We start from the raw sequence: 14,707 nt of genomic DNA, 5'->3' as shown, positions 1-14,707 counted from the left end.
TAATTTTCTAACAGAATTTTGCACTTACTTCCTGGTGCTGACCAAGGGGATTCATAACATACCCTAGGACTTCTGTTGCAGGGCTGGGGCATCTTCTGATAAGGAGACTCTCCAGGAGACACAATGTTGCCAGAATGAACTAATGGCCCATGTTGTCCCTGAAGTTTTGGGGCTAGGTGGTCAGTGTTACTTTTTGCTGTCTCTGCCTCCAGTGCACCAGAGAAGGTATTCTTCTAAATACATTACAACATTGTCACTCTGACAATGTTACTAGCTACTAGCATTACTTCAGACTTTGAGTCTATCCTAGTCCATGGCTGGTGAATTACTATGAAAAGGGAATTTATTTAAGACTATATTTTTGACCACCATTCTTAGGATTTGTTAGGGCAATGAAGATTATTTCAAAACATACTAGTGTTAGTTAACATTAATGTGAGATATCCTTTCATCTTGAAGTGCCACACACATATATATATATACACATACATATATACACGTATGTATATGTATATATAAAATGTTTTTGGACCTCAGAGATAGTGGAATATAAAAGAATCTGTGTTCATCTACCCAAGGAAATGAGACACTGACTATGGCTAAATGAAGGTAAACATTTGAGTAAAATTGGAATAATCTACACCAGGTGTTTATAATAGCCAAATATTTGCCTTTATTTAGACCCAAACATGTAGCTGATTACATTTTTCTGTGATTTTGGGTAGATATAGCCTTAGACATGACAAATGTAAAATAATGACAGTTATAATCATATGTTTACCTTTTAACATTGACAGTGTTAAAAATGTAAGTGGTTTAGTTTTACATATTAAAAAATAATTTTAAAAATGTAATGGGATTATGAATGACTTTTATGAGTGTTGATCAATTAATTTTGTTAAAACTGTTTTTTAAAAACTATCAAAAAATCACAAAATCATCTAAGAAATAAATAGAACAGAAGATTAATCAAAAATGCAGTAACAGTAAGGAATTAGGAAAAATAAGAAAACAGGAGATAAAAACAGGAAAAAGCTGCAATGTGATTAATTGCCTGGGTAACTTTTCGAATCCCATATAATATGAACACTAGTATTTTATGAGACTGAACATGAATGAAATTTGATATTTAGATAGTATATGATTTTTCATAATTTTCCTCATCTAACATATGTGTCAACTGTTTCCTAAGAAGGCATTTATGACCTGGCTTTTTAAGGCTGTCTGTTAATTTAATACATGTACCAGATAAGTGTGAGGGCATAGAAGTACAGTCTATTTTAAAATGTTTAAATTGAAAGAACTTTTCATTTAAAAATTATTTCAGACTTATGAAAATGTTCAAAAACAGTATTAAAAATTCTCAAATAACCATAGTCTTGATTCTCTAAATGTTCGCATCTTACATAACCACAGTGCATCTATCAAATATTAATATTATTATCTAATCCATAGACGTTAATCATGTTTTACCAATTTATGTATTTTCTGGTCCAGAATCATACATTATTATTAGTTTTCATGTGCCCTTTTTTTAACATGCATTATATTTTTTATTTTATTTTATTTTATATTTTTTAACATGTTTATTGGAGTATAGCTGTTTTACAATAGTGTGTTAGTTTCTCCTTTACAACAAAGTGAATCAGTTATACATATACATATGTTCCCATATCTCTTCCCTCTTGCATCACCCTCCCTATCCCACCCCTCTAGGTGGTCACAAAGCACAGAGGTGAACTCCCTGTGCTATGCTGCAGCTTCCCACTAGCTATCTAATTTACATTTGGTAGTGTATATATGTCCCTGCCACTCTCTCACTTCGTCACATCTTACCCTTCCCACTCCCCATATCCTCAAGTCCATGCTCTAGTAGGTCTGTGTTTTATTCCCATCCTATCAATAATTTCTTCATGACTTTTTTTTTTCTTAGATTCCATATATATGTGTTAGCATATGGTATTTGTTTTTCTCCTTCTGACTTACTTCACTCTGTATGACAGACTCCAGGTCTATCCACCTCATTACAAATAACTCAGTTTCATTTCTTTTTATGGCTGAGTAATATTCCATTGTATATATGTGCCACATCTTCCTTATCCATTCATCTGTTGATGGACACTTAGGTTGCTTCCATGTCCTGGCTATCGTAAATAGAGCTGCAATGAACACTTTGGTACATGACTCCTTTTGAATTATGGTTTTCTCAGGGTATATGCCCAGTAGTGGGATTGCAGGGTCGTATGGTAGTTCTATTTGTAGTTTTTTAAGGAACCTCCATACTGTTCTCCATAGTGGCTGTATCAATTTACATTCCCACCAGCAGTGCAAGAGTGTTCCCTTTTCTCCACACCCTCTCCAGCATTGTTTCTAGAGTTTTTGATTTTGGCCAGTTGGTGTGAGATGATATCTCATTGTAGTTTTGATTTGCATTTCTCTAATGATTAATGATGTTGAGCATTCTTTCATGTGTTTGTTGGCAATCTGTATATCTTCTTTGGAGAAATGTCTATTTAGTTCTTCTGCCCATTTTTGGATTGGGTTGTTTGTTTTTTTGTTATTGAGCTGCCTGAGTTGCTTATAAATTTTGGATATTAATCCTTTGTCAGTTGCTTCATTTGCAACTATTTTCTCCCATTCTGTGGGTTGTCTTTTGGTCTTGTTTATGGTATCCTTTGCTGTGCAAAAGCTTTTAAGTTTCCTTAGGTCCCATTTGTTTATTTTTGTTTTTATTTCCATTTCTCTAGGAGATGGGTCAAAAAGGATCTTGCTGTGATTTATGTCATAGAGTGTTCTGCCTATGTTTTCCTCTAAGAGTTTTATAGTGTCTGGCCTTACATTTAGGTCTTTAACCCATTTTGAGTTTATTTTTGTGTGTGGTGTTAGAGAGTGTTCTAATTTCATGCTTTTACATGTAGCTGTCCAGTTTTCCCAGCACCACTTATTGAAGAGGCTGTCTTTTCTCCACTGTAAATCCTTCCCTCCTTTATCAAAGATAAGGTGACCATATGTGCATGGGTTTATCTCTGGGCTTTCTATCCTGTTCCATTGATCTATATTTCTGTTTTTGTGCCAGTACCATACTGTCTTGATTACTGTAGCCTTGTAGTAGAGTCGGAAGTCAGGGAGCCTGATTCCTCCAGCTCCATTTTTCGTTCTCAAGATTGCTTTTGCTATTCGGGGTCTTTTGTGTTTCCATACAAATTGTGAAATTTTTTGTTCTAGTTCTGTAAAAAATGTCAGTGGTAATTTGATAGGGATTGCATTGAATCTGTAGATTGCTTTGGGTAGTAGAGTCCTTTTCACAATGTTGATTCTTCCAATCCAAGAATATGGTATATTTCTCCACCTATATGTATCATCTTTAATTTCTTTCATCAGTGTCTTATCGTTTTCTGCATTCATGTCTTTTGTCTCGTTAGGTAGGTTTATTCCTAGATATTTTATTCTTTTTGTTGCAGTGGTAAATGGGAGTGTTTTCTTAATTTCCCTCTCAGATTTTTCATCATTAGTGTATAAGAATGCCAGAGATTTCTGTGCATCAATTTTGTATCCTGCTACTTTACCAAATTCATTGATTAGTTCTAGTAGTTTTCTGGTAGCATCCTTAGTATTCTCTATGTATAGTATCATGTCGTCGGCAAACAGTGACAGTTTTACTTCTTCTTTTCCTATTTGGATTCCTTTTATTTCTTTATTTTCTCTGATTGCTGTGGCTAGAACTTCCAAAACCAGTTTGAATAAGAGTGGTGAGAGTGGGCAACCTTGTCTTGTTCCTGATCTTAGATGAAATGGTTTCAGTTTTTCACCATTGAGAACAATGCTGGCTGTGGGTTTGCCTTTATTATGTTGAGGAAAGTTCCCTTTATGCCTACTTTCTGCAGGGTTTTTATCATAAATGGGTGTTGAATTTTGTCAAAAGCTTTCTCTGCATCTATTGAGATGATCATATGGTTTTTATCCTTCAGTTTGTAGATATGGTGTATCACGTTGATTGATTTGCAAATATTGAAGAATCCGTGCATTCCTGGAATAAACCCCACTTGATCATGGTGTATGATCCTTTTAATGTGCTGTTGGATTCTGTTTGCTAGTATTTTGTTGAGGATTCTTACATCTACGTTCATCAGTGATATTGGCCTGTAGTTCTTTTTCTTTGTGACATCTTTGTCTGGTTTTGGTATCAGGGTGATGGTGGCCTTGTGGAATGAGTTTGGGAGTGTTCCTCCCTGTGCTATATTTTGGAAGAGTTTGAGAAGGATAGGTGTTAGCTCTTCTCTAAATGTTTGATAGAGTTCCCCTGTGAAGCCATCTGGTCCTGGGCTTTTGTTTGTTGGAAGATTTTTAATCACAGTTTCAATTTCAGTGCTTATGATTGGTCTGTTCATATTTTCTATTTCTTCCTGGTTCAGTCTCGGCAGCTTGTTCATGTCTAAGAATTTGTCCATTTCTTCCAGGTTGTCCATTTTATTGGCATAGAGTTGCTTGTAGTAATCTCTAATAATCTTTTGTATTTCTGCAGAGTCAGTTGTTACATCTCCTTTTTCATTTCTAATTCTATTGATTTGAGTCTTCTCCCGTTTTTTCTTGATGAGTCTGGCTAATGGTTTATCAATTTTATTTATCTTCTCAAGGAACCAGCTTTTAGTTTTATTGATCTTTGCTATTGTTTCCTTCATTTCTTTTTCATTTATTTCTGATCTGATCTTTATGATTTCTTTCCTTCTGCTGAATTTGGGGTTTTTTTTTTTGTTGTTGTTGTTCTTCTTTCTCTAATTGCTTTAAGTGCAATGTTAGATCGTTTATTCCAGATGTTTCCTGTTTCTTAAGGTATGATTGTATTGCTATAAACTTGCCTCTTAGAACTGCTTTTGCTGCATCCCATAGGTTTTGGGTCATCGTGTCTCCATTGTCATATGTTTCTAAGTACTTTTTGATTTCCTCTTTGATTTCTTCAGTGATCACTTTGTTATTAAGTAGTATATTGTTTAGCCTCCATGTGTTTGTATTTTTTACAGATCTTTTTCTGTAATTGATATCTAGTCTCATAACGTTGTGGTCAGAAAAGCTACTTGATACGATTTCACTTTTCTTAAATTTGCCAAGGCTAGATTTGTGACCCAAGATATGATCTATCCTGGAGAATGTTCCATGAGCACTTGAGAAGACAGTGTATTCTGTTGTTTTTGGATGGAATGTCCTATAAATATCAAGTAAGTCCATCTTGTGTCATGTATCATTTGAAACTTTTGTTTCCTTATTTATTTTCATTTTGGATGATCTGTCCCTTGGTGAAAGTGGGGTGTTAAAGTCCCCTACTATGATTGTGTTACTGTCGATTTCCCCTTTTATGGCTGTTAGTATTTGCCTTATGTATTGAGGTGCTCCAGTGCTGGGTGCATAAATATTTACAATTGTTATATCTTCTTCATGGATCGATCCCTTGATCATTATGTAGTGTCCTTCTTTGTCTCTTGTGATAGTCTTTATTTTAAAGTCTATTTTGTCTGATATGAGAATTGCTACTCCAGCTTTCTTCTGATTTTCATTTGCATGGAATATCTTTTTCCATCCCCTCACTTTCAGTCTGTAAGTGTACCTAGGTCTGAAGTGGGTCTCTTGTAGATAGCATATATATGGGTCCTGTTTTTATATCCATTCAGCCAGTCTGTGTCTTTTGGTGGGAGCATTTAATCCATTTACATTTGAGGTAATTATTGATATGTGTGTTCCTATTACCATTTACTTAATTGTTTCGGGTTGTTCTTGTAGGTCTTTTCCTTCTCTTGTGATTCTTGCTTAGAGAAGTTCCTTTAGCATTTGCTGTAAAGCTGGTTTGGTGGTGCTGAACTCTCTCAGCTTTTGCTTGTCTGTAAAGGTTTTAATTTCTCCATCAAATCTGAATGAGATCCTTGCTGGGTAGAGTAATCTTGGTTGTAGGTTTTTTGCTTCATCACTTTAAATATGTCCTGCCACTCCCTTCTGGCTTGTAGAGTTTCTGCTGAAAGGTCAGATATTAACCTTATGGGGATTCCCTTGTGTGTTATTTGTTGTTTCTCCCTTGCTGCTTTTAATATGTTTTCTTTGTATTTAATTTTTGACAGTTTGATTATTATGTGTCTTGGCGTGTTTATCCTTGGGTTTATCCTGTATGGGACTCTCTGTGCTTCGTGCACTTGATTTACTATTTCCTTTCCTATATTAGGGAAGTTTTCAACTATAATCTCTTCAAATATTTTCTCAGTCCGTTTCTTTTTCTCTTCTTCTTCTGGGACCCCTATAATTCGAATGCTGGTGCGTTTAATGTTGTCCCAGAGATCTCTGAGACTGTCTTCAGTTCTTTTCATTCTTTTTTCTTTCTTCTGCTCTGCAGTAGTTATTTCCACTATTTTATCTTCCAGGTCACTTATCCGTCCTTCTGCCTCAGTTATTCTGCTATTGATCCCATCTAGAGTATTTTTCATTTCATTTATTGTGTTGCTCATCGTTACTTGCTTCCTCTTTATTTCTTCTAGGTCGTTGTTAACTGTTTCTTGCAATTTGTCTATTCTATTTCCAAGATTTTGAATCATCTTTACTATCATTATTCTGAATTCTTTTTCAGGTAGACTGGTTATTACCTCTTCATTTGTTAGGTCTGGTGTGTTTTTATCTTGTTCCTTCATCTGCTGTGTGTTTTTCTGTCTTCTCATTTCGCTTATCTTACTGTGTTTGGGATCTCCTTTTTGCAGGCTGCAGGTTCGTAGTTCCCTCTGTTTTTGGTGGCTGTCCCCAGTGGCTGAGGTTGGTTCAGTGGGTTGAGCAGGTTTCGTGGTTGGGGGGACTAGTGCCTTTGTTCTGGTGGATGAGGCTGGATCTTGTCTTTCTGGTGGGCAGGTCCATGTCTGGTGGTGTGTTTGGGGATGTTGGTAGCCTTATTATGATTTTAGGCAGCCTCTCTGCTAATGGATGGGGCTGTAGACCTGTCTTGCTCTTTGTTGGGCATAGGGTGTCCAGCATTGTTCGTTGCTGGTCCTTGAGTGAAGCTCGGTCTTGGTGTTGAGATTGAGATCTCTGGGAGATTTTAACCATTTGATATTGTGTGGAGCTGGGAGGTCTCTTGTGGACCAGTGTCCTGAGCTTGGTTCTCCCACCTCAGAGACACAGCCTTGACACCTGGCTGGAGTGCCACGAGCCTTTAATCCACATGGCTCAAAATAAAAGGGAGAAAAAAATAGAAAGGAAGGAAAGGAAGGAAGGAAGGATGGAGGAAGGGAGGGAAGGGAGGGAGGAGGAAAGGAAGGGAGGAAGGAAGAAAGGAAGGAAGGAGGAAGGAAGGGAGGAAGGAAGGAAGGAGGGAAGTAGGAAAGAAAGGAGGGAAGAAAGGAAGAAAGAAAGGGAGAAGACAAAATAAAGTATGATAAAATATAGTTATTAAAATAAAAAATAATTAAAATTTCTATTAAAGGAAAAAAAAAACCAAAAAAAAAAAAAAAAGGGTCGGTTTAACCCTAGGGCAAATGGTGAAAATAAAGCTATACAGAAAAAATCTCACACAGTAGCACACGCATACACACTCACAAAAAGAAAAAAGGGGAAAATAATAGTATGTCTTGCTCCCAAAGTCCACTTCCTCAACTTGGGATGTTTTGCTGTCTATTCAGGTTTTCCACAGATGCAGGGCACTTCAAGTTGACTGTGGAGCTTTAATCCACTGCTTCTGAGGCTGCTGGGAGAGACCTCTCCCTCTCCTCTTTGTTCACAGAGCTCCTGGGGTTCAGCTTTGGACTTGGCCCCGCCTCTGCGTGTAGGTCGTCCGAGGGCATCTGCCCTTCGCTCAGACAGGACGGGGTTAAAGGAGCAGCTGATTTGGGGGCTCTGGCACAGGCTGGAGGGAAGGGAGGGGCACCGATGCGGGGCGAGCCTGCGACGTCAGAGGCTGGCGTGACGCTGCCCCGGCCTGAGGTGCACCATGCGTTTTCCTGGGGAAGCTGTCCCTGGATCCCGGGACCCCAGCAGTGGCGGGCTGCACAGGCTCCCGGGAGGGGCGGTGTGGAGAGTGACCTGTGCTCGCACGCAGGCCTCTTGGTGGCGGCAGTAGCAACCCTAGCATCCCACACCCGTCTCTGTTGTCTGTGCCGACAGCTGCAGTTCGCACCCATTTCTGGAGCTCTTTTAAGCGGCGCGCTTAAACCCCTCTCCTGGCGCACCAGGAGGCAAAGAGGGAAGAAAAGGTCTCTTGCCTCTTCGGCAGCTCCAGACTTCTCCCGGACTCCTTCCCCGCCAGCCGTGGTGCACTAACCCCTTCAGGCTGTTTTCACTCTGCCAACTCCAGACCTTTCCCTGGGATCTGACTGAAGCCTGAGGCTCATCTCTCAGCCCCGCCCTCCCGGGCGGGTGAGCAGACAAACCTCTCGGGCTGGTGAGTGCTGATCAGCACCGATCCTCTGCGAAATCTCTCTGCTTTGCCCTCCGCACCGTTGCTGCGCTCTCCTTTGCGGCTCCGGAGCTTCCCCCTCTGCCACCCGCAGTCTCCGCCCACGAAGGGGCTCCTAGTGTGTGGGAACCTTTCCTCCTTCACGGCTCCCTCCCACTGGTGTAGGTCTCGTCCCTATTCTTTTGTCTCTGTTTATTCTTTTTTCTTTTGCCCTACCCAGGTACGTGGGGAGTTTCTTGCCTTTTGGGAGGTCTGAGGTCTTCTGCCAGCGTTCGGTGGGTGTTCTATAGGAGAAGTTTCACGTGTAGATGTATTTCTGATGTATCTGTGGGGAGGAAGGTGATCCCCGCGTCTTACTCTTCCGTCATCTTCTCGCTCCCCCCCTCGGCTCATCTTATACTCATTTTTTTAAATTAAAATGTTTTTCCTTCCAGTTTTGTTGAGATATAATTGACTACGTGCACCTTTTTCTTTCCCTGGCCCAGCCCTTGAATCAGCTTTTTCTTTAAAGAGTCCTGTTGCCTTGTATTGGAGAATGATATTTAGAATCTAATATCTGAGTGTTAGGGGGGGTGTTCATGGCTACTAAAGTGTCATTGCTTTTAGGTCCCCTCAGAAGACAGATTTAGGAATTATGTAAATACTTAAATTTAGGAATTATCAGGAATATGCCTGTAATTGAACAAGTTGTTATGGCTTATTGCAATGAGGGTGGCTGCACACTATAGAGAATCATGAGTCATCTTAATAAAAGGGTGTTAGAAAGAACTTATTACAGTATCAGGTGTTTAGGGGAAGAGTTTAAGGAAGTGGGACTTTGCTCTGGAATGGATGTTGTCAGTGGGGTAATTCTCTGGTTGGGAATCTTCGTAAATATTATCTAAAATAGAGAAGTCTAGAGGAAGGTTAGAGCTATAATTTGAAAAGCCATCAACATAGTAGCCAAAATTAGGGGATGTTTAGTTACTTTCGTGGTTTGCACAGTGATCTGGTGTTTAGTCTGTGCTTAAAGTTTCACAAAGTGGTTTCGTGTGTGTGTGTGTGTGTGTGTGTGTATGTGTGTGTTATTTCAAGAACATTCCTATCCTTGGATGCCATAAGGCAGTCATAGAGTGGCATTGTCTGATGTTGGTGCTCTGTGAGATTATTTATTTTCTGAAGGAGAATGTAAAAGCCTAATTGTGAATGCCAGCCAGTTCCTGGATGTCACAGGCCACTTTTATATTTCTCAATGTATACACACACATCTCTTCCTTCCTCCCTCCCTGCTTTCCTTCCATATATCTGTCATCTTATCTATCTATCATCTATCTATCTCTTTATCTATCTATCATCTATCTAACTTAAAACCATGAGTTCATAATGATACCTCCAACTATACCTTTAAAATCCATATTTCAGAAAAGAACTGAGTGGTGTTCAGAGTTCTGATTTTCCAGAGAAGGTGCAGAAAATTTACATCATAGTGGAAAATTGTGAAGTTGTGGGTTACTGAATAGTTGGCCATAATAAAATGCAACTCTATTTAATATATAGACATTCCACTATTAGTTATTGAAATAATGGTATCTCTTTGAAGGTAGGGGCCTGAGTTTTCCCTTTCAGAGTTAAGTGTGTACCCAGTAGGTATTCTACTAGTTTTTGATAGTGGATGCAGTTAGCCGTATTTGAAGTGTCTGCCCAGCTCATGGATCCCTTTCACTGTGGCCTCCATTTCCAGTGGTCAGCTCCTAGGGGCCCTGTTTATGACCTTGCCACACTGTCTGTAGTTAATAAGACTAGAAATGGGCAACTGGGCCTTTTTAGGTCTTTTTCCTGGGAATTTAAAATTGCATCCAGGAAAGAGATTCAGATATCCTTTGAGACTAGAATTGTAACACTGAATGTGGGAGAATCAGCAATCATCTTATGTCTGTGATGTGGACCAGAGAAAAAGAGGAAGCCAGTCTACACAGAGAGAGAAGAAGAAAGCAGATATACAGGGGGAAAAAGCAAAGAGTCTCTATAGCTTTCTAGACCTTGGTTCAATTACCTTTCCAAGATTCTGGAAACACTCCTATCCTTGAATAAGGATAACCATGAGACAGCTCTTCCTTCTTTATGGTTTTAATTGGTTGCACTTAGACTGGTTTCTAATACTTGTAACCAGAAGTTTCCTAATGAATAAAATAGGGAGAATGATATTACAGTAGTTATAATGTGCCAGGTAATTCTGAAGTTATTGAGATCTCATTCTTCAATCCTCAGAGACTTTTTCTCTGGAGATGCGGGTCCTATGTATCTATTCTGAGTCTTTTGAAACTCGAAGGCAGCCCTGTCTCTTCACCCACGACTGCCATCCCTAGGGAATTACCTTCTGCTTTGCTTGATAATTTCTAACTAGCATTTACTATTTTATAAAATTATAAAATACATTCTAGTTATAGAAAATATTTTTTTGTTTGTTTGTTTGTTTTTGTTTTTTGCTGTATGCGGGCCTCTCACTGTTGTGGCCCCTCCCGTTGTGGAGCACAGGCTCCGGACGCGCAGGCTCAGCGGCCACGGCTCACGGGCCCAGCCGCTCCGCGGCATGTGGGATCCTCCCGGACCGGGGCACGAACACGTGTCCCCTGCATCGGCAGGCGGGCTCTCCACCACTGCGCCACCAGGGAAGCCCTAGAAAATATTTATAGGAAACAAATAACAAAGCAAAACTCTTCCAAATATACTAGTCATACATTGTGGTATTTTAACTTTTAGTCATCTTTTATTTTAAACAAAGTTGAGATCACCCTAAATTCAGAAACTTGAATCATTCTTTTCTTTCTGTTAATATTGCATCATGAATTTTTTCTCATGAGCTTCAAAGTATGATTTTAGGGCTTCCCTGGTGGTGCAGTGGTTGAGAGTCCGCCTGCCGATTCAGGGGACACGGGTTCGTGCCCCGGTCTGGGAGGATCCCACATGCCGCGGAGTGGCTGGGCCCGTGAGCCGTGGCCGCTGAGCCTGCGCGTCCGGAGCCTGTGCTCCGCAATGGGAGGGGCCACAACGGTGAGAGGCCCGTGTACCGCAAAAAAAAAAAAAAAAGATTCTAGTGGCTTCATGATATCTTACTATGTGGTTGCTGCATGAATTATTTAATAATTCTCTTAGTATTGAATATTTCTCTCTATATTATTTTCTTTAGCTTCATCTCTGATGATTTCGTAAGAATAGATTCCTAGGGGTAGAATTACTGAAACAAAGAGTAAGAAATTTAAAAGCTAAGCGGACAATGACAGTGTCCAGAGGAAACTGACCAAGATGGCAGAAACCTCAAGGATGCCATGAGCAGAGCTGACCTGCTACCCTTTTGTAAGAACAAGAGGAAGAAGTACAATTGTGTCTTACTGAAACTACTTTTTTTCGTTTTTGTGACAGCAGCCTAGCATTCATCTAATTTCTATTAGGTGGCCTAATATTCTTCTAAGTGATTTTTAGAGCCTAGATAAAGACTCCAGGTAAAAATATCTTTAGATAAAAAGAACTAACCCTATTTTGTACATTGCAAATATTTTCCCCAATTTGTCACTTGCCTTTTAATGTTGTTGGAAAGATTGATAAATAAAAAGTAACATTTTTATATGTAAAAATCAACTATTTCCTTTCTGTTTATTGATTTATACTGAGCTAGTTCTGTTCTGGCCCTTGATCAAATATTTTCTGCTGGTGGACCAAGTAAATTGCCCTCAACTAGACCTACATACACATCCATATATATACAAAATTAGGATAAAATAGCATCTATTAGTATATTAGTGTGTCTTTGGACAGTGTAATTAGGGGTGAATTTATTTTTTCCAAATTGTCCATAAATTAGTAAAGCATTACTTAAATCAGAAGGGGGATATTTAAAAAATAGTACAGCCACAGATTACATATCAACAATATGGTGCTACTGGCAGGGAGTATACAAGGGAGAAAACTCTTCTGTGGAAAGATGTCCAGTGATTGGTGACCAGAGGGAAAGGGAATAAAAAAGGGAGAGGCAGTGTACCAGATATAATTTTTATAATACTCTGAGGAGGAATAATCTGGGGGAAAAAACTAAGAGAAAAGATGTTTTTGAAAATGGAGGGACTGATTATGAACTGAGAATTGACACAGTGATTTCCAACTATTTTAGATTTGTAACTCAGAATTGATGTTCAGGAAAATATTTCTTTTTCCCTATTTCATATTTATTGTTATATGTTAATTCAGAAAAATTCAGAAAAGAAACACTGGATAGGAGAAAGGAAAAATTTGAATTCATCTAGATTTATACTATTTGGAGGCAATCATGGTTGACATTTGATGAATATTCTTATAGACCTTTTTCTAAGTAAGTAAATAACAATTTAAAGATATATTCAACTATTTATTTTTACAGAAAAGAACCAAATGGAACATCATTTCATCACATATTTTTATTGTATCATAAATATTATTATATTTAAATAGAAATTGCTGTATTTAAATAAAGTTAAACTGAAATTAAATTTGTTTTAAAAACTTCATGACATTTCTGGAGATGATTGAAAATGCATACGATTTTGAAAGCAGGGCTGGGACTCCCTAGATCAGAAGAGTCCAGACAATGACTAAATAGTCTAGTGGCTTTGCTGACACCACGATTATAGTTCCAGTATTCTCAATTCAAAACACATGAATGAATGGAGTTTGAAAAGTAGTTGGATACTAAGAAATTCTTCTGTTTCTTGGTTTTATCTATTCAAATTAAAATAATTTTTTACCATGAAAATAATATACAAAGAGGAACCTTGGTAAAAGTAACCTTGTGTCTTCTGATATTTTTCTGGTTAATATTGTTTTCTCCTGCTTCTAGCCTAACTTGCTTTAGCCAGACCTAATTCTAAGCCATGTGATTAGCTAAATAAAATGAAAACCAGAAGAATTCATGCAATAAACAGCTTAAGTAGGCACTCTGCAGAAAATTAGGAGTGTACAGATACTGAAGTGAAGAGAATGAGTCTGAACACTATGAAAGTTAAGTTTGGGTCATTCTCAAAGGTGGTTTAAGACCACCTAATCAACACCATTTACTAAAATGCAAATTCCCAGGTACTCCACTCTCCCTGCTCCATTTAGTGAAGCCAAGGAATTTAATCTGCAGGTGATTCTTTTTTTTTTCAGTTTTACTGAAGTATAATTGACAAATAAAATTGTAATATATTTAAACAATTTATATAGATATAAGTATGTATATACATATATATGTACATATATTTAAATATATGTACTACATGATTTGACATACAAGGAGTCCCTCCCATTGAGTTAATTAACGCATCAGTCACCTTACATATTTACCTTTCTGTGTGTGTGAGAACACAAGTTACTCTTAGGAAATTTCAGTTATACAAGTACAGTATTATCAACTATAGTCACTGTTTATATTTTGGATATTAAAATCTTATTCATCCTTTTAAAAAATATTTATTTCTTTATTTTTGGCTGCATTGGCTCTTAGCTGCAGTGAGCAGCCTCCTCGTTGCGGTGCATGGGCTTCTCTCTACTTGTGGCGCGTGGGCTCTGTAGTTGCAGCATGTGGGCTCTTGAGTTGTGGTGCAAAGGCTTAGTTGCCCCGTAACATGCGGGATCTTAGTTCCCAGACCAGGGATCGAACCTGTGTCCCCTCTGTTGGAAGGTGGATTCTCAACCACTGGACCACCAGGGAAGTCCCGAGACCTTATTCATCTTATAACTGAGAGGTGTACTCTTTTACCAACATCTCCCTATTTCCCCCAGCCTCTGACAACCACCTTCCATTCTACTTTCTATTTCTATGACCTCAAATTTTTTAAAGATTATACATATAAATGATACCATGCAATATTGCTTTTCTCTGTCTGGCTTATTTCACTTAGCATAATACCAGATTCATCCACGTTGTCGCAGATGGCAGGATTTCCTTTTTTCTTTTTTTTTAAGCTTAATATTCCATTAAGCTGATGGAATGCATTCATCCATTGATAGACAATTAGGTTGTTTCTATATCTCGTAAATCGTGAATAATGCTGCAATGAACATGAGGGTGCAGATATCTGAGATAAAAATAATTTCATTTCTTTTGCATATATATACCCAGTAGTGGGATTACTGAATCATATGATAGTTCTATTTTTAACTTCTTGAGTAACCTCCATACTGTTTATTTATAGTGGCTGTACCAGTTTACATTCCCACAAACAGTATACAGCTTTTCCTTCTCCATATCCTTGCCAGTATTTATCTTTTGTCTTTTTGATAATAACCATTCTAACAGATATG

This window comes from Kogia breviceps, chromosome 1 (assembly GCF_026419965.1).
Source record: "Kogia breviceps isolate mKogBre1 chromosome 1, mKogBre1 haplotype 1, whole genome shotgun sequence".
NCBI lineage: Eukaryota > Metazoa > Chordata > Mammalia > Artiodactyla > Physeteridae > Kogia > Kogia breviceps.
This window is presented reverse-complemented; position numbering follows the sequence as displayed.